At 37.5% G+C, this 18,730-nt stretch overlaps 1 long non-coding RNA gene across 3 annotated transcripts in view; it reads left to right on the top strand.

Annotated features, from left to right (window-relative positions):
- The first annotated feature begins 6,936 nt into the window (after positions 1-6,936).
- The window catches only part of LOC135205302 (uncharacterized), a 26,676-nt gene continuing 14,882 nt past the window's right edge, over positions 6,937-18,730 (top strand). Inside the window, exon 1 of one of the 3 annotated variants that reach the window (XR_010312514.1) lies at positions 6,937-6,989. This is a non-coding gene — a long non-coding RNA (uncharacterized LOC135205302). Of the gene's footprint in view, positions 7,123-7,352; positions 7,543-18,730 lie in introns of those variants that run through there. The other 2 variants (XR_010312522.1, XR_010312516.1) reach the window with 2 other exon arrangements.

The raw sequence follows: 18,730 nt of genomic DNA, 5'->3' as shown, positions 1-18,730 counted from the left end.
AAAATCTGGGAGGAAGACAAGAGTAACACATGAGGTTTGATTCACCACTATTTTTTCGAGTTTTTATGAAGATTCCATCGAGGGAAGGGGGGGGGAGACCAAAAGTAGCATGGAGTTTGATTGCCGATATTTCGAGTTTTATTGAATTCCACGAGGAAGACAAAAGTAGCATGAGTTTGATTGCCGATATTTCAAGTTTTATTGAATTCACTACATTATCTCACTCATATACCACTATATATATATACATTCCAACACATTCTAGTAAAAAAAACATTGCATATATCACTGATATCTTCATGCGGCCCTCTCTTAAACATTTACCATCATTTTTTCTGTTTGCGCAAAACCCTTGTTTTCCATTGACTACCACCTTAAATATCACAATGGTAATGGGGGCACCCAGGTGGGAACCGGGGTGTTTTGGGTTGGGGAAAACGAAAATGAGCAATAAGCGGAAGATAACACCAGAATACAAAAAAGCAACAAATAAATTAACAGAAAAAATTGATTTCCTTGCAAAAATAAGAGGGTGAAAGAGCACTTACAGATTGACTTGGGACGAGGTAGCTATCTCGAGCTCTGTTTTCTAAATCGTCCCATTTTCTAAACCACGATTTACAAAAGCAGGTAACACAGAAAAAGGATAAAATAATTTAAGCTGTCTAACCTAACAAACCAACCTAACCTAGGAGAAGGTTATCCTTACTTAACGGGGTTTTGGCCCCCCTGCGACTCCCCTCCCCCTTAAAAAAATCGTGCATAAAATTATGTACAATGACAAATTGTCTTACCTTATTGATCCAACCTTAAGAAGCACGGCTTATCACACTTGGGGAACTTCACTTCTCTTGGTAACACAGCGTGTTCTCGTAAAAGGATAAACATTCTTCATTATTACGTATATATTGTGATAGTACCACATCAGTCTCGGTAAGAGTGCCTACAACTTTCCCACACGGAGGCCATCGTTGAACTGAAAATTTGTTTTTGTGGGGAAGAGCCTGTTGTCTTTCAGTTGTCTTTCATGAAAAGCCAATCAAAACTTATTATAAAAATATATAAGAATTGTGACTGGGCAAAATTCATTAACCCTTAAACGCCGAATGGACATATTAAACGTCGAGTCAAAATGTCTCCCGTATGCCGAATGGACGTACCATACGTCGACTCAAAATTTTTTTTTAAATTCGCGGAAAAATACTTATAGGCCTACCAGACAAAAACTTTTGAATCACGCGCCTTGGGGGATGCTGGGAGTTCACGGATCAAGGCGTTGTTTTGTTTACAATCGTTACGCAGGCGCGCAAGCGCGAATTTCTTTCTTATTGCACTAAAAAGTATCAGTGACACATCTCAAAAATTATTTCGTCACTTTGACATAATTTTTGCACCGTTTTAAATTATCCGTTACATGAAGTATTATATATGAACATGTGCGCAATTTCATTTAGAATACAACTAAAAAATACTCATGGTTGTAGCTTTTATCAGTTTTGAAATATTTTCATATAAACGATAAGTGCCAAAATTTCAACCTTCGGTCGACTTTGACTCTACCGAAATGGTCGAAAAACGCAATTGTAAGCTAAAACGCTTATATTTTAGTAATATTCAACTATTTACCTTCAGTTTGCAACAAATTGGAAGTCTCTAGCACAATATTTCGATTTATGGTGAATTTATGAAAAAACTTTTTCCTTACGTCCGCGCGGTAACTCTTCCGAAAAAATCATACATGCGATTGTGGTAATGTTTGCACCATTTTAAAATTAGCCGTTACATAAAGTTTTATATATGGAAATGTGCGCAATTTCATGCACAATACAACTAAAAACAACCATGGTTGTAGCTTTTATCAGTTTTGAAATATTTTCATATAAAAAATGTGACAAATTTTCAACCTTCGGTCAATTTTGAATCTACCGAAATGGTCGAAAAACGCAATTGTAAGCTAAAACTCTTATATTTTAGTAATATTCAATCATTTACCTTCATTTGTAACAAATTGGAAGTCTCTAGCACATATTTCGATTTATGGTGAATTTATGAAAAAAATAACCATATTCCTTACGTCTGCGCGGTAACTCTTCCAAAAAAATCATACGTGCGATTGTGGTAATGTTTGCACCATTTTAAATTAGCCGTTACATAAAGTTTTTTATATGAAAATGTGCGCAATTTCATGTAGAATACAACGAAAAATAATTGAAGGTTGTAGCTTTTCTCATTTTCGAAATATTTGCATATAAATCACGATAAATAGAAAAAAAACCACGTTCGGTCAACTTTGACTCTACTGAAATGGTCGAAAAACGCAATTGTAAGCTAAAACTCTTATATTTTAGTAATATTCAATCATTTACCTTCATTTTGCAACAAATTGGAAGTCTCTAGCACAATATTTCGATTTATGGTGAATTTATGAAAAAAACTTTCCTACCCTCCGCACGCGGATTCTCCGCCATAAATCTCCGAAATGCGTACATCGCATTCTCGGAAAATTTGCTCCGTTTCATATTATGCATTTCATAGAGTTTTATATTTGAAAATGTGCACAATTTCATGTAGAATAAAAGGAAAAATATTTGAAGGTTGTAGGTTTTCTAATTTCCGAAATAATTGCATATAAAAAAAAATTTATAAAAAAATTTTGACATTTGGTCAACTTTAACTCGTCCGGAATGGTCGAAAACTGCAATTGTAAGCTAAAACTCTTACAGTATCGTAATATTCCATCATTTAACGTCATCTTGAAACAAATTCGAAGTATCTATAACAATATTTAGATTTATGGTTAATTTTTTTAAAAAAAAAAAAAATATTTTTTTACGTCGCGCGTTACCAATTCATGCATCATTTTGTGATAATATTTTCTCTGTGTTGCTTTTATTGTTTTACAATGTGTTATATACCAAAATGATTGCAATTTAGTGTACATTACAACGAAAAAAAAGTAACTTGTTACCTTTAACCGTTTTGCGCACAGCGCGATTTGAATACAATTATATATGAAATTTTGTTTTTGCGCTATCATATATCGCATTATTTATATATGATGATGATAATTTTTTTTAATTTCTGATGGTTGTATACTAAACTTCAGCCAATGACAAAAGAAGGAGCCAAAATGAACTCTTAATCTTGAAAACTATGCGGGGTGTGTATTTTTGAAAAAAATATTTTTTCCCCTTCCGCGCTCACTCCGAAACACCTCCGGCACACGGGAGACAATTTTTTTTTTACCGCTTCGGCGTTTAAGGGTTAACCAATATTATTACACTACAAGGACATACAAGGCTGTAGTTAGAGGACTGCGATGAGTAGGCGGAGCTACTGTGCATGTAGGAGGAAATTGTCACAGTGAGCAATGGGGAGGACTCAAGTAGAAAGGAAACGAACATACAAACAAACAAGAGCGACTCTTTGTAACAGTGGAAACATCATCAAAGAACTTTGAAGAAATGCATACTTACCTTAATTTGATTATTTTTGCCTCCATTATTAAGCATTTGCGTAGGTAATGTATTATTTAGAATAATATCTTGCTTTCACGTCTTTTACCCAAGAAAAATATAAATTACAAAGTAGGAGGTGGGTGGACTCTACCGAAAAACAACCGAATTGTAAAGTACGTAATAGTCTAAGTAAGAAGTGAAAAAAGCAGAGGAAATGTCATAGTAAGAGTAATTATATGGGAGTTACCTAAATAAACATTTTAGGTTGGCCTCAACTGTACACTAGCCCATTAAGGTCATTATGGTAACTCAAATCCTAAAATGTAGGTATTTTGGCATCTTAGGCAACATGTCATACTTCAACTAACTTGCCATGCAAAAGGGAGCAGTGACTCCATACAAAAGCTGCAAAGTCATTGAACCCCAGAATGGCTACCAGTTTTACTATGCTGGGATTTTGTTGCCTTGTTAGCTATTTTAGTCAGAAATTTCATTAGGCTAAAAATGAGTAGCTAAGTCACCGCAATAGCTTATTTAGGTAAGAGGTGATTAAGGTTGAAGGATATGTTGATACTGCAGTGTTTAAGGAGCTGGTTCAGATTATTAAAGTGCTAGTAAACTAAAACAGTTGTAACTTTTATTTGCAAATGCTTTAAGTCTAGAAAATGTTATTTACATATAGTTCATGAATACTCTTTCCAAAATCTCGCTTCCATTTGTTTAATACAGTCAAACTTTGGTTTTTGTACACCTCTCTTTTCATATGTTAAGGTTTTCGTAGACTTTTTTCTACAGAATGTTGTCTCGGTTATTGTACGTTTCCTTGGTTTTTGTACACTTAGAAACACTCCATCTGGGGTCTAGCACGTAACCGGGCCCCATAATGAACGCCCAAACAAAGCATCCCATCTTCTTTCCTGACCCATTCTGCTTTTGTATTCATTTATTTTGTGATTTTTTATTTGAGTCCAACAGCTAAATAAGCCATCATGGGGCCAAAGATAGATCCAAGTTCTAGCTCTTGTGTAAAAAAGGCGAGAAACACTATAGAATTTAAGAAAGAACTCGTAGCAAAGTGTTGGAGGAAGTTGCTAATGCCAACAACAAGCGCTGCTGTGAAAAATTCAGAAAACTAATGGGCATACATAATGTGCCTACTTCAGGGATTAAGGACATGTTTGTAATATAAAATGGTGTAAAAGATTTTGTGGAGAATTATCATCCCAACAAATTAGTTGTAATCCGTGTCTCCAACAATTTTAATGACAATGTCGTACTTAGCTTTAGGCAATTTTAAAGAAATGCCAGAAACAAATGTCTGGACAGTTCTGTTGTGCGACAGGGGTCCAGTAACTCTCAAGCTGGTCCTAGTGCCAGTATAAAACAAAGAGGGGAAGTAACCTTAAATAGTGCAAGAAAAAAAAAAAAGAGAAGTAACCTCAGATAGGTCCTTTTTACCTGAAGTCCTTCTGTAGGGAGATTCCCTTTCCAAACAATAACCTCTCCTCCCTCTATCCTCCTCTCTGTCTTCCATACACTAACAAGTGTTTTCCATAAAGATAAGAGTGATGTTAAATGTTCATTTATTCATTTCATTAGTCATTTATATTTATTTCTCATTATTTTCTGTATGTAAAACTGTGTTTATTCCCGAGAAAATTTTTTTTTCAGGAGGCCTAGAATGCTTTAATGATATTTATATTATTCCTTATGGGAATTATTGTTTCGGTTTTCGTGGGAGGTTTTGGAACGGATTATGTACAAAAACCAAGGTTCCACTGTACTGTACTAATGTCTGGCTGCATACTGAACACAAAGCCATGATGGGTAGTATGTCATCCGTATACTAAGCTGGTAGAGTTACAGTAATGGAAACTTGTTTACATTGCCACATTTATAGTGCAAAAGCAAAGTGGAGCCATATATATTCCCAGCTGTCAACCTTGGAAATAGCTGGGGAGTTTTCATTAAAAATATCTTTTCTTTGTAAAAATTGTAAAATTAGCAAAGAAAACAAAGTGGTTACATAACCTAACCAGTGTGTCTGAGTTTGTAAATATTCCAAACAGTCGTGTTAAGTTAGGTTATTAAATTCTGGCCTTTGCTTATGTAGTTGATTAACATATGCAGACACTATCTTGTAAACACCTCTGAATTGTAGTTAATTGAAGTTAACAATCTTTCGGTTGAGATGATAATATTTTTTTGAAATCTAACTCACCTGGTAGTTCTATATATAGCTTACGTCCCTGACGTCAGCTATATATAGAACTACCAGGTGAGTATGTTCAAAAATTTATTTTATCATGAAAATAACATTTTACATTGTAAATAAATATGTTGAATAACATGTCAGTATGATAGTGACATGTTACATAGATTTATATATGATTACTATATGTCTGCAGACTGCAGCACATGCTAATTATTAGTAAATTAATATTTTGCCATGTTATTTCCCTCACAATATTTATGCCCCTTTATATTAGAATCCGTATTAACTTGTGTTTTATTTTTCATTACTCTTTTTAATGGAGCCCCTCTATTCATGATAGAAACCTTTTCAGAATTATTACTAGTATACAGTTCACCAGTATGGATGTCTGCTTCTGCCAAAGGTTCATCTCGGTTAGATAGAGTGGTTCATGGTGGTAGGTTTCTGTTTTCAAATATTAGCAGTTATGACTTAAACCTTCAACAGATGGTCTATATTTGTGGTTATGATTTAGACCATTTGTTGATGGCCTTTTTGTTTGTCAGTTTTTCATAAGTTGTATTTTAACCAGATCTTTTACATTCACAATTGATCCCCAGTCTCCTGTTTCTGCCGAGAGCAGATTTCCTGAATAGCAGCACCTATGGAACTATAAAAATGGAATAGACATAATGCGTGTAAGTGACGCTGATTGTCACTGCACCGTGGCATTGGAAAGGGTGGAGAAGACACTGAATTAAGGACGCTTCTTTCAGCTGTTTATTACTGCTTGTCAATTTGGCCTGCTTAGTCTGAAGATATTTTATGTGCCTTAATAGGTTTTGTATCCATCCCCCTAATTTTGCATGAGTTCGAAGAGTATTTTTACCTTCATCAGGCCTTGCGCTGTTGTTTGGGCAAGGATGTTAAGTCCTACAGTTCACTGAAGAGGGCCATTGATAGACAAAATTAAGGGCCTCACACTAACAAGTGGTGAATATACCCATAAGTAAACATTATCTTACAGATGAAATAGCTGTTTTTATTGTCTACTCTTGACAGTGTTTTCATGCATATATGGTTTGTCTTAATGAAACTGAAACAGGCAAGATGAATAGACATGGTCAATGGTGGTTGTAAAGACCACATTCATAACATGCATTCATTCATGTATGATAATTGTAACTGCAAAATTACTAGTAGTACACAGTGTCAGAATACCACTTTTGAAAACTTACTGTTTAACATGGATAGATTTTCTTCAATGTTGTTGCTCTATGCTTACAGGAAGAATTTAATTGTTCGTCAACATATTGAGTATCAGGAAAAGAGAAAAGGTAATCAGATATGCAAATTGGTAGTGTTCACATAACCCTCACTTGATGCATGAATTGTAGGATTTGAAGCTTCTCTGGTTGCTGCAGGTACATTGTATAAAGAAAGAGTTACACTAAGTGTGTTAGCACTAAGGTAAGAAAAATGAGCTCTAGTTATATTCTTCTCATTTAGTTTTATGAAATACAAATATCAATCAAAATAAATTACAGTGGATTAATGCTGTCCAGTCTTGAAGTAGTATTAAATTAAAGATAATTTATGAGGTTGATAAAGACAACTTTCTGGAGGAAATATAAATAATTTATTGTATAGTATTAAAAGAATTTGATGTGTCCATACTGCATTTCTATTTTAAGTAAATGAGATATGGAATTCTAATCCTAAACGAAGTTTTAGACGAGCCGCAGTGAAAAAGGATTGTTTTAAATGGGCCACAACCCAAGAATCTACATATGGATATTTGACTGGTCAAAAATTGATTTGCCAATGAGATTGAATCATAGTTTTTGCAGATGAAAATAAACCTTTGGACTACTGCTGTGAGACCTAACGGTATGCAACTTAATTATTATTTCTAAAGAAAGGTTGAAATAAATATATATGGTTTTTGTGTGTGCAGATGCGAGAGTTATTTTGTTTGATCTTATAAATGACTAGAGTATTTTTGAGAGTAAATGAATGTTAAAATTTTGATAGAACACTTTTAAAATGAGTTAATGGGTAACTATACATTTGCTATCCTAATTTTGTTTTGTAATGCTGATATATCCTTGTTAAATGGCCAAATTACCCTGGGTTTTCCATCAATTATGAGATTGCTAGGCCATGGATTCTCAGAAAACCCTACTTCCCAAATCATGCTGGATTTGAAGACAGAGTACCACAACTTCATTGCAGTCTTTGTTTGTAAGGTGTTTTTATGTCTCACGGAACCAGTGGTTATTCAGCAACAGGACCAACGGCTTTACTTGACTTCCGAACTACGACTATCACGTCTTGTTTCATCTTGTGATCTTTGACCAGGGAAGATTTTACGCACCTGTGTCTGTAATTTGTGTGTGTTGTTAATACCTTGATGGTTTGCAATGTCAGGTCTCGTTGCCGAGGAAGATCCACGTTCCCCATTTTGTCATAATAGTGGGTATTGTTGTAGGATGCGTGTTCTCTGCTCATGCTTTCAGGGAGCAAGAGAGAGGTGATATTTAATTGGGTGGTCTGATTATAGAGGTTATCATAATTGGAATTTTAGTATTAGGTTTAGTATCATTATCAGATTTTGGTTTTGTTACTGTTTTTAAGGTTAAATTCCAGAATTTGCAAGGCAGAAGAGTGATAGCCACATATTGCTTCAAAGACTTTTATTCAGACTAAATATGAAGTGACAAAGCACTGTTCAAAGTTCTTGATCACACAACAGAAGGGTTCTAAATACCTAGCCTAAGCATTGAGTACAATGAAACTATCATATCATCAGAAAGGAACACAAAGTGCAGCAGTATTGGTCGCATGATTAGAATATTGTACTGAAAGGGAATCATACATAACAGCGACAGACAATGCAGCAGTATTGGTCGCATGACTATCTAGCGGAATATTATGTGGAAATGGAATTGTACATAAACAGCGACATACAAGAGGAAAATCTACCCGAGCAGCCTCAAGGTTTTGAAGATGGCAACAGGAGGGGATAACAGTGTTTAGGCTGAACAAGTGTTTTTAAATATCTAACTTCCCTGGTAGTTACATATATATAGCAGATATTCAAAATTCGCGGCTATCGCCGATAGACAGTCAGGTGATCATACCTGTGCTCCCTCTATCCAGGTACCTGGAACCATTCCCATTTGTCCTCAGAAATTCCCTGCCGTCGTTTGAGCAGCATGTTGGAAATTCGCTCTTCTTTTTTTTTGGGTTTGCTTTTACTACAATTGGTGAAGCACCCATTACTTGATTTTTTGTTGATGGCTTTCACTGATTTTGGATTATTCTTTGCTTTTCTTTGTGAATAGATAGACTTTGTTGATTTCCGACTTGGATATTTTCACTGGTTTTCAGTTTTCTCAAGATGGCTGACTCTATTGTTAGAATGTGTGTGAAGGGGTGCAAGACCCGGCTTCCAAAAGCCGCTCTTGATCCCCACATGGTTTGTAAGCATTGCAGAGGGCATGTTTGTACTTTTGACAGTAGATGCAATGAATGTGAGAGTTTGTCGGAGAAAATGGAGAGAGTATGATAGATATGTGAGACGTTTAGAAAAAGACCGAATTAGGAGAGCTAGATCTTTTAGTGTTCTTTCTTCTAGATCCTCTGATAGTCTAGCCCTTTCTAACATCTCTAAGACTAATATTCCTAATCCTGATCCTAAGGTAGTAGTACCAGATCCTCCTACGGAGTCAGAGGTAAGTGAACCAACCATGAAAGATATTATGGCTGCTATTTCTGCCTTAGATGTACAAGTGCAATCCCTTACTTTGGATAAGGAAGTGGTGTGGGGTGCAGTGCGGGCTTTGCAATGCAAATTCGGTGATAGTGATAGTGCAGTGGAGGGTGCGTCCGTTCGTGTCTGTCATGCTCCTAGCCCTAGACCTCTTCCATGCTCCCCAACCCCTGGGAGAAGGAATGTCGACAGGCTAAGGGAGGTGAGAGACATTGAACAACGAGCGGACGTCCCCTCGAGTGATCCTGTTGACACATCCCAGGATGCTCCCCCTCGCCACAGGAAACGTGAGATGAGGAAGTGTTCGTCTTCTTCAGATGACGCAAGACCTCGACGCGGTTGGCGTCAACCTCTAGAGTCGAGACCCCTCAAGAGACGCAGGTCCCCTGCTTCATTCCAGCAACCTTCGTGCAGTAATTGGAGCTCTCCGGAGAAGTTCTTGTCGGAGGAGGACGACGCATCCGCTCCAAAACAGAGACGTAGGACGCACAGCTCTTTGGAAGAAGATGATGTTCTCTTTACGTCGGTCCCCCTGATCCCAACTCCTTGACGAGGTGGGGGGCTTATGGATCCACTGCAGAGGGAGTATGCCCTTTACGCCTACACTGTCTGCTGTGGATCCAACTGAACATTGGGACCTTTAACTCCTTTACTCCTCCTCCTTATAAATTTTCCCCTTTCCCTTCTTCTTCTTTCGTTGACGACCCTGGCATGGTATTGGACTATTGAATTGACTGCTCTTTTAACCTGATGGAGGGTGGAGTTGGACGGCATGCCACTCCACCCGTAAAATTCAAGTACTTGACGTGTTCGAGCGAGGGGAAAGTCTTATGTCAAACTTGGTCCCTAGTACTGGGTCGGATCTCGACGGACTGACGACGCCTTAAGTGCTGGGGATCAGGTGTATAACCAGGAAGTAACCTCTAGGGTGGCCCATTAATGTGACATTCCACACCCTCCCTTGTTGGGCTCCATGGTGGGTGGAGGACTACCTGGCTGAAAACATCACTCTCGTATATATGTATGAATTATTAGGCCCTAATGTTGATGACCCTAGCACGGAATTAGACTTGGCTACCGGATTCGCTCAAGAAAATAAGCCCAACATAACAACGATGGCACCATATGAGCCATTAACAAGAAATAAAAAAAGAAAAATGTACAAACCCGACCCAACATTAGTTCATTTTGACCATATTTTTGGGACAGATAATTGGTCAAGATTTCTTGTTCTCAAAACAGAGAGGAAAATTTCCTCCTATGTTTTAGAGAACAAATTATTAAGCTTATACCCAACTAGAGAAATGAGTTTCAGAGCACTGAAATTTAATGAATGGCTGATTGAAGCCACAACAAAAGCTCAGTCTGAAACATTTCAGAACATCAAAGAAATTCAAGGGATAAATGTGACGGTGAAAAGCCATGACATGCTCAACTATATCCAAGGTACAGTTGTACTACCCCAAATTGAAAATGAGGAATTACCAGAAAAGAATATTATATTAGAATCCCTAAAATTAAGATATGACAATATTCACGATCTGGAGTTATATCAAATTCCAAGTAAAAAAAAACCAAGAAGTCTCCATCAAAATAGCAAAAATCAAATTCACAGGCCAAAATTTACCAGCAAAGATTAAAATACTTGGTCAAAACAGAGAAGTACGCCCTCACGTACCGAAACCACTGCAATGTAAAAAATGTTGTAAATTTGGTCACACATTCAAGAAATGCCAAAATAACGAAATATGTGCAATGTGTGGTTCAGAAGACCATAGAACTGAGTGGAATTGCCCAAATATTAAATGTGCTAACTGTGGACTTGCTCACCATGCAAAGTCAAAAGAATGCCCATTCTATATGTACAATACAGAATTAAAGCTTCTGATGAGTAGAACTGGAATGGCAGCAAGAGAGGCTAAGCTTGAGTTAAAAGTTAGATGGATACTTGACCCAAGCAGAAATCCATCATATAAAATTATGTTAAAAAATAAGGTTCCCCAAATATCTGAAGCTTGTTTAGAAAATAGGAATCTAATACCTGAAACCACAATAAAAAACAAATATGCTGCTCTATCATCCTTAGATGATCATGATGCCAATACTTCATGTATAGAGACAGCACCTTCCAATGCAGACATTGCTGATGATTTCCCACCAGATCAGAGAGCAAGGGGAAAAAGGCGAGACCCTGGAAATGGGACCCCTCCGAAATAAAAAAAAACTTGACAACAAAGAGGACTCCCGCCCTCTAAAAAGTAATATAGATAGTATTGAAGTAGAAGCTGAAACATTAACCACCTCACAAACTAACGATTTCTCGGAAAATAACAACATTGTCCATATAACTCCATCACCCATAATAGGACAAAGAGGAAAATCCTTAACTCATCCTCAACCCCAACCAAGTAGCAGTATTCAACAAGCTGCTTCTGTTGAAATAGACTCCTCTCCCAGTCTCAGTAAAACAAACAAGACACTCCCAATCACTCAAAATATAAATGCCTTATCCACTCATGATAAATTATGTGGATGTAATGAATGTTTCATTGTTCAGTTGAATACAATGAAACTTCCATCAACAAGCAGCCTCACTAATATGATTAATAATTTTATCAAATTCAAAACTAAAAACCAACAGGAAAATCTAGAAAAACACTCCGAAGATTGCATGTGTGTAGACCATCTTATTAAAACTCGCTCATCGAGTGCTAGAGGCATAGAACATTTATTGGAAAAAATAAAACAAAAACAAAAGTCCCAAGGAGCAATTACAAAGAGACTTAACATAAAGTCAAATATTAAGAAACCTGCAGCTTTACATGAGTATGCAACCACAAAAGTAAGAGGAAGTAATGTTCTGCTTGACAGAGGCCTTCCCCCACAATAACATTCAACGCTTATATTATTCAGTGGAACGTAAATGGTTTAAAAACACGATTACATATAGGAGAAATTCAAAGATTATTAAAACAATATGAACCAATAGCAATATGCTTGCAACATACAAATGAAAATGTCGCGAGAATAGGCAATTATACATTAGCATCACATTCAGTTCCTGATATGAATACATTAGGAACAGCAATTTACGTCAATAACCGAATTACTTACGAAAATATATTAACTAATAGTTCTGAATTCCAACTATCTGGAATTAAACTTCATATTAACAACTCTACTTTTAATTTGTATAATATTTACAACCAACCTTCATGTAATTATGATTTACAAAATCTACCTCAAGTATTACCGAATATACGTGATGATTTTTTAATGGTTGGAGATTTTAATGCCCACAGCCCATTATGGGATTCCTTTTGTAATGAAACAGATTCACATGGTAACAAAATTGAGCATATGATTGACAATCATAATCTTTGCATTTTAAATGATGGAGATATTAGCACTTACTTTTCAAAATCCCATGGAAGTTTTTAGTTTTCATCCATAGACTTAAGTATTTGCTCACCTAATATAGTGGACAAATTTGATTGGAATGTTTTAGATGATCCATATACTAGTGATCATTTTCCAATTTTAATATCCTGTTTGGGACATACCCCAACACCAACTGTCCCACGATATAATGTAGATAAGGCAGACTGGGACCAGTATAAATTTAAAACCAGCCAGATCCATCCATTTACAGCAGTACAAAGTCATGATGAGACGGTAGATTTCTTCACAAACTTTGTAATTACAGCTGCTGACGAATCTATTCCTAAGTCAACTACTAATCCCAAGAAACACTCAGTACCCTGGTGGTCTGACACACTATCCCACCTGATACAAGAAAAACATATTATAGGTAGAAGATTAGAAACCCTGCATAATAGATTTAATGCCATAAGTAAAAGACCTCTAAATTTTGAGAGCACTGCCAAGAAACTTGTAGACATTACCATAGAAATCAGTCTACTAAAACCTCATTACAATCGGATCTCGGCAAGATTCAGAAGGGAAGCCATTAGAGGAAAAATAATGTCATGGCAAAAATATGTATCTAGCATATCTGATACAACCTCAATAAGTAAGTCTGGGAAAAATTTAGGAAAATTAACGGATCTCATATTAGATCTCAGAGACATGCACTAATACATAATGGCCAACCAGTACATGATAGTGCTGCAATTTCGAATATTTTAGGGCGTAACATCCAAGCAATAAGTAGTATAATCAATATAGATGATCACTTTCGAACCATTAAAGCCCGTGAAGAAGCTGTCCCATTGAATTTTGAAACATTAGAGGATATATATTATAACCAGATTTTTACAGAAGAGGAATTTGAATATGCTTTATCTAACTGTAACTCTTCTGCTCCAGGCCAAGACAACGTAAATTTTGAGATGATAAAAAACCTGGCTCTGTTAGCAAAAACATACTTATTGAAGCTTTATAATCATTTATGGGTAAATCACCTGTTCCCAAAAGCATGGAAACATGCTATAATCATACCAGTCGTCAAACCAGGGAAAGATCCAAGCAATCCAAATAACTATAGACCAATATCCCTGACAAGTTGCTTGTGCAAATTGCTAGAAAAAATGGTAAATTATAGACTAAATTGGTGCCTACGTAAGAATAAGACTCTGTCTTCAACTCAATTTGGCTCACAATCTGAAAGATCTACTTTAGATTCACTTTCCCATCTAGAAAATTATATACGGAGAGGGTTTGAACGTAAGCAAATTACATTTGCCATATTCTTTGATATCCAAAAAGCATATGATACGACCTGGAGATACTCAATTTTAAAGTCATTACAAGAAAAAGGTTTTAGAGGGCACTTACCAATTTTTATCGAGAATTTTATCCATGAAAGAACTTTTCAAACACGAATAAATAATGTATATTCCGACTCCTTCAATTTAGATTGTGGAGTCCCTCAAGGGAGTGTTTGGAGTGGAACACTTTTTGCTCTAGCTATTAATAACATCGTAAAGCAGTTACCACAGGGAGTACAAAATAGCTTGTACGTAGATGATTTTGCTATATATTATTCCTCAAGCAGTCTTCGTCATCTACAAAGAATTCTTAATAAAGCTATCAAAAACATCCACAACTGGACTTTGTCAGTAGGCTTTAAGCTCTCTATAGAGAAAACCCAAGCAATTATGTTCTACAAAAATAGTAGATGGAAACAGAATCAAGACATAGATCTTAAATTAGGTGATAGCCTCATTCAGTTTAGTAATACTGTAAAATTTTTAGGCTTGGTGTTTGACACTCATCTTAACTGGAAAGCACACATAGCCTTTGTAAAAAATAAATGTAATAGTGCCTTAAATTTGATAAGAAAATTGTCTCATACTACTTGGGGAGCTAAGAGACAAACATTGCTTATGATATATAAGGCACTAGTTTTATCCAAAATAGATTATGGAAGTCCAATTTACGGGTCAGCATCACAAAATACCTTGAAGTCCTTAGACTCTATCCACACTCGAGGCTTGAGACTATGTAGTGGAGCCTTTAAATCTTCTCCAAACACTTCAGTATGTTGTGAAAGTGGCGAACCCCCATTATCCTTACATCGTGACCTTGTAACAATGAGGAGTGCTTTAAAAATAACGTCCACTGATTCCCCCACAAAAAAACTATTTGCCATGCGAGATATATTTATTAGTAATCACGAACCACCTTTTCCAATAAGAGCTAATAGGTTATTGGAATCTTTTGGTGTTAGAGTAAATATACTCCCACCCTCAAATTCTCCACCTCCATGGATGATGAAGAAAATCAAAGTATGTTCTAACCTTTATCATCTGTCAAAAAAGCAAGATTATACTTCAGATCGCTATAAACAGTATACATTAGAACACATTCGAAATAAAGGCCCACATAAAGCAATATACACTGATGGATCCAAATGTTCTGCAGGAGTTGGTTGTGCTGCAGTGTCATCATGCAAAATAAGTCAGAATTCATTGCCAATTGAAGCAACTGTCTTTACTGCTGAGTTAACAGCAATTATATTGGCAATCAATCAAATAAAATTGTCAAATAATAAACTGAATACTAAATTTGTAATATATTCTGACTCAAGAAGCGCAATTGAATCCCTCAAAAGTTATTCACATAAGAACCCTTTAGTAAAGGAAATTAAACAAATCATCAATAAATTATATTCACGTGGGGTTAACATTGAAATATGCTGGATTCCTGCCCATGTTGGAATCCAAGGTAATGAAAAGGCAGATGAAAAGGCCAAGTATGGGATAAATTCACCAATTTTTGACAAATTGCCTGCTACAGATTATATAAACTCAGTGAAGCAGTGCATAAAAACAAAATGGCAAAATCTGTGGGATAGTGAAGCAAACACCAATAAATTAAAGTGCATCAAACAGAAAGTAGACTTGTGGAATACATCAGTACAAAATGAAAAACGAGCTGAAGTAATATTAACAAGATTACGAATAGGCCACACAAGACTAACTCACGAGTATTTAATGATAACTCCCCAAGGGAACATCCCTCATTGCAATGTGTGCAATACAATTTTAACAGTCAAACATATTTTATGTGAATGCCTAATTTTTAATAGAGAAAGAAATTTATATTTAGGCAATAAATCATTATCAGAAATACTATCAGAATCAGATAATTTTTCTTTATATAGAGTATTGATATTTTTAAAAAAGACTAATTTGATTAATAAGATTTAACATATACCATTTTAAATAGATGACTTTTGTCATTTTTATCTATTTCAGTCTTTTATAAGTTCAATTCATATTTTTAATTCCAACCTCATATATCACTTAACAATCCCCTCATTTATCATTAATTTATTAAAATTCATTAACTTCATTCCATACCATTCCATGTTTTAGACATAACATTGTATGAGCGTATTTTTTAAATAATTTCCTCCCGAATTATTTCGGGCCAGCACTGTAAGAGTCTGGTTAGACTCATTGGGCTGGTAAATCTTAACTTTATAATAATAATAATCTTTACGTCGGTTCACGCTTCTCCCCCTCCCCCGGACTGGGAGGTGTCGCAAGGAGCGTCTCCACCTCGTCGCCAGAAGACCTCTACTAGTGTCTCCGAAGCGGTAGACGTGCGTGCAGTGCCATCTCCAGTTATTCCCCAGCAGCAAGAGGCACCGCAAGCAGCGTTCTTGTCGGTACTTCAACAGTCCATTACGTCTCTGTTTGACGTTTTCAAGTTGCAAGGACTGAGTGAAGAAGTGCACAAAAGAGAACCCAAGGACGTCAACAGACCAAGCAAGAGGATACGACCGGAATCTGTTCAGAGAGACGCTTACTGTCGGCGAGACGCGGACTCGCTGCAAGCTGCAGCGATCGTAGACGCTCCCTCCTAGCAAGCTGGACGCGTGACGGGAGGCGTCAAGGATTGTGACGCTCCCTCGCAGCATGCTGGACACATACAGGACGCACACAAACAGGATGACTTATGTGATTCTCCCGCTCATTCGACTTCGGATAACGTCAATCTGCTGGAAGAGATCTCGGACGACGAGACGCAAGAAAATCTGCATGAAACGGATCTCAAGAGATTACTTGCGGTCTTGGCAGATTTGTATCCGAAAGACTTCCAGCAAGCAGTTCCTCGAAGTCTGCCCTCTCAATTTTTGAAGGGTAGACCTCAGAAGTCTTCCTCCTGCAAGTAGATGGTTTTGACCAGATCTGTTAAGAGAGCCTTTTCAACCTTGAATGAGTGGATTGTGAAGAAGAAGGAACAGGGTAGGACAACTTTTTCCTTCCCACCTACGAGATTGGCTTCTCGATCGAGCGTGTGATACACGAGACTAGGGAGGCTCTCAGCTTGGGAGTTCCTGCCTCCTCCCAAGGGGACTTCTCCAGGCTCGTAGACGCATCGCGTAGAACGGCCATGACCAAGGCTAAAGTTATGTGGTCCTGTTCAGAGATAGACCACTTGCTGAAAGGCATTTTCAGGACGATTGAAATCTTCAGCTTAATGGATTGGACTCTCGGAGCTCTCGCTGATGTGACGGACGACAAGAACGAGACACAGATGCATCTTATTGCCTGTCTCGATAAAGCTGTAAGGGACGGTACTGTCGAACTAACGGCCCTTTTTACAGCTGGCATCCAAGAAGAGGGCTATGCTATGTTCCTTCCTTTTGTCAGGAGTGACTCTGGCACAGAAGTCAGAGCTTTTATATGCTCCGTTAACCAAACAGCTCTTCCCTTCAGAGCTGGTAAAGGACTTGTCGGCTGCTCTTGCGCAACAAGCGACGCAAGACTTAATCACCAGGACTGCGAGAAAAGTTCTTCCGGCTAACTTTTTAGCCAGAAAGGAGAAGGAGGCTCCTCCCATGCGTCAGCCCTTTCGTGGGAGAGCTCTTGCGAGAGGAAGCCAGAGGACAGCTGCAGGACAACCTAGGAAAATCCCTAAACTGCAACCAAAAACCAAAAAATTATCTCGACAACCTCCAGACACGAGTGGGAGCCAGGCTATCCCACTACTGGTGAGAGTGGAGCCAAAGGGGAGCGGACAAGTGGACAATCGAAGTTCTGAAGGAAGGATACAAGATCCCCTTCCTAAGGAAGCCCCCTCTTTCATCGGAACCGTTAGAGTTGACTGCCACTTACTCAGGAAGCAAAGCAACAGCTCTGCAAGAACAAGTCAATCAGATGCTGTCAAAAGCGGCGATAGAAATAGTAGAGGACCCCTCTTCGGAGGGATTTTACAACAGACTATTTCTAGTACCAAAGAACTCGGGGGGGTTGGAGACCCGTGCTGGACGTAAGTCCACTGAACAAGTTTGTAAACAAAGTCAAGTTTGCTATGGAGACAGCAGCGTCAGTCCTAGCAGGCACCAGACAAGGAGACTGGATGGTGTCGACAGACCTGCAGGACGCATATTTCCACGTCCCAATCCACCCGAATTACAGAAAATATCTGAGATTTGTTCATCAGGCAACAACGTATCAGTTCAGAGCACTTTGTTTTGGACTAAACACGGCTCCTTACGTTTTCACTCTAGTAGTTTCAAACGTGGCCCTTTGGTTACATCTGGAAGCTGTACGGATATCGATGTACCTTGACGACTGGATAATCAGAGCCAAGTCGCAAGAAAAGTGTCTGGAGGACCTACAAGTAACTATGACGATAACGCAACCGCTGGGACTTTTAGTGAACCTAGCCAAATCACAGCTGACTCCTTCACAAGACATCATCTACCTGGGGATGAGGATTCAGTCAGTGGTTTTTTGGGCTTTACCAGCCCCGAATCGCATTCTAGAGTGCTTAAGAAAGGTGAAGCTCTTCCTAGGGAGATGGACCTGCTCGACGAGGGAATGG

Source organism: Macrobrachium nipponense, chromosome 11 (assembly GCF_015104395.2).
Source record: "Macrobrachium nipponense isolate FS-2020 chromosome 11, ASM1510439v2, whole genome shotgun sequence".
NCBI lineage: Eukaryota > Metazoa > Arthropoda > Malacostraca > Decapoda > Palaemonidae > Macrobrachium > Macrobrachium nipponense.
Note: the sequence above shows the minus strand (reverse complement) of the source record. Positions and strands in the feature narration are given on the sequence as shown.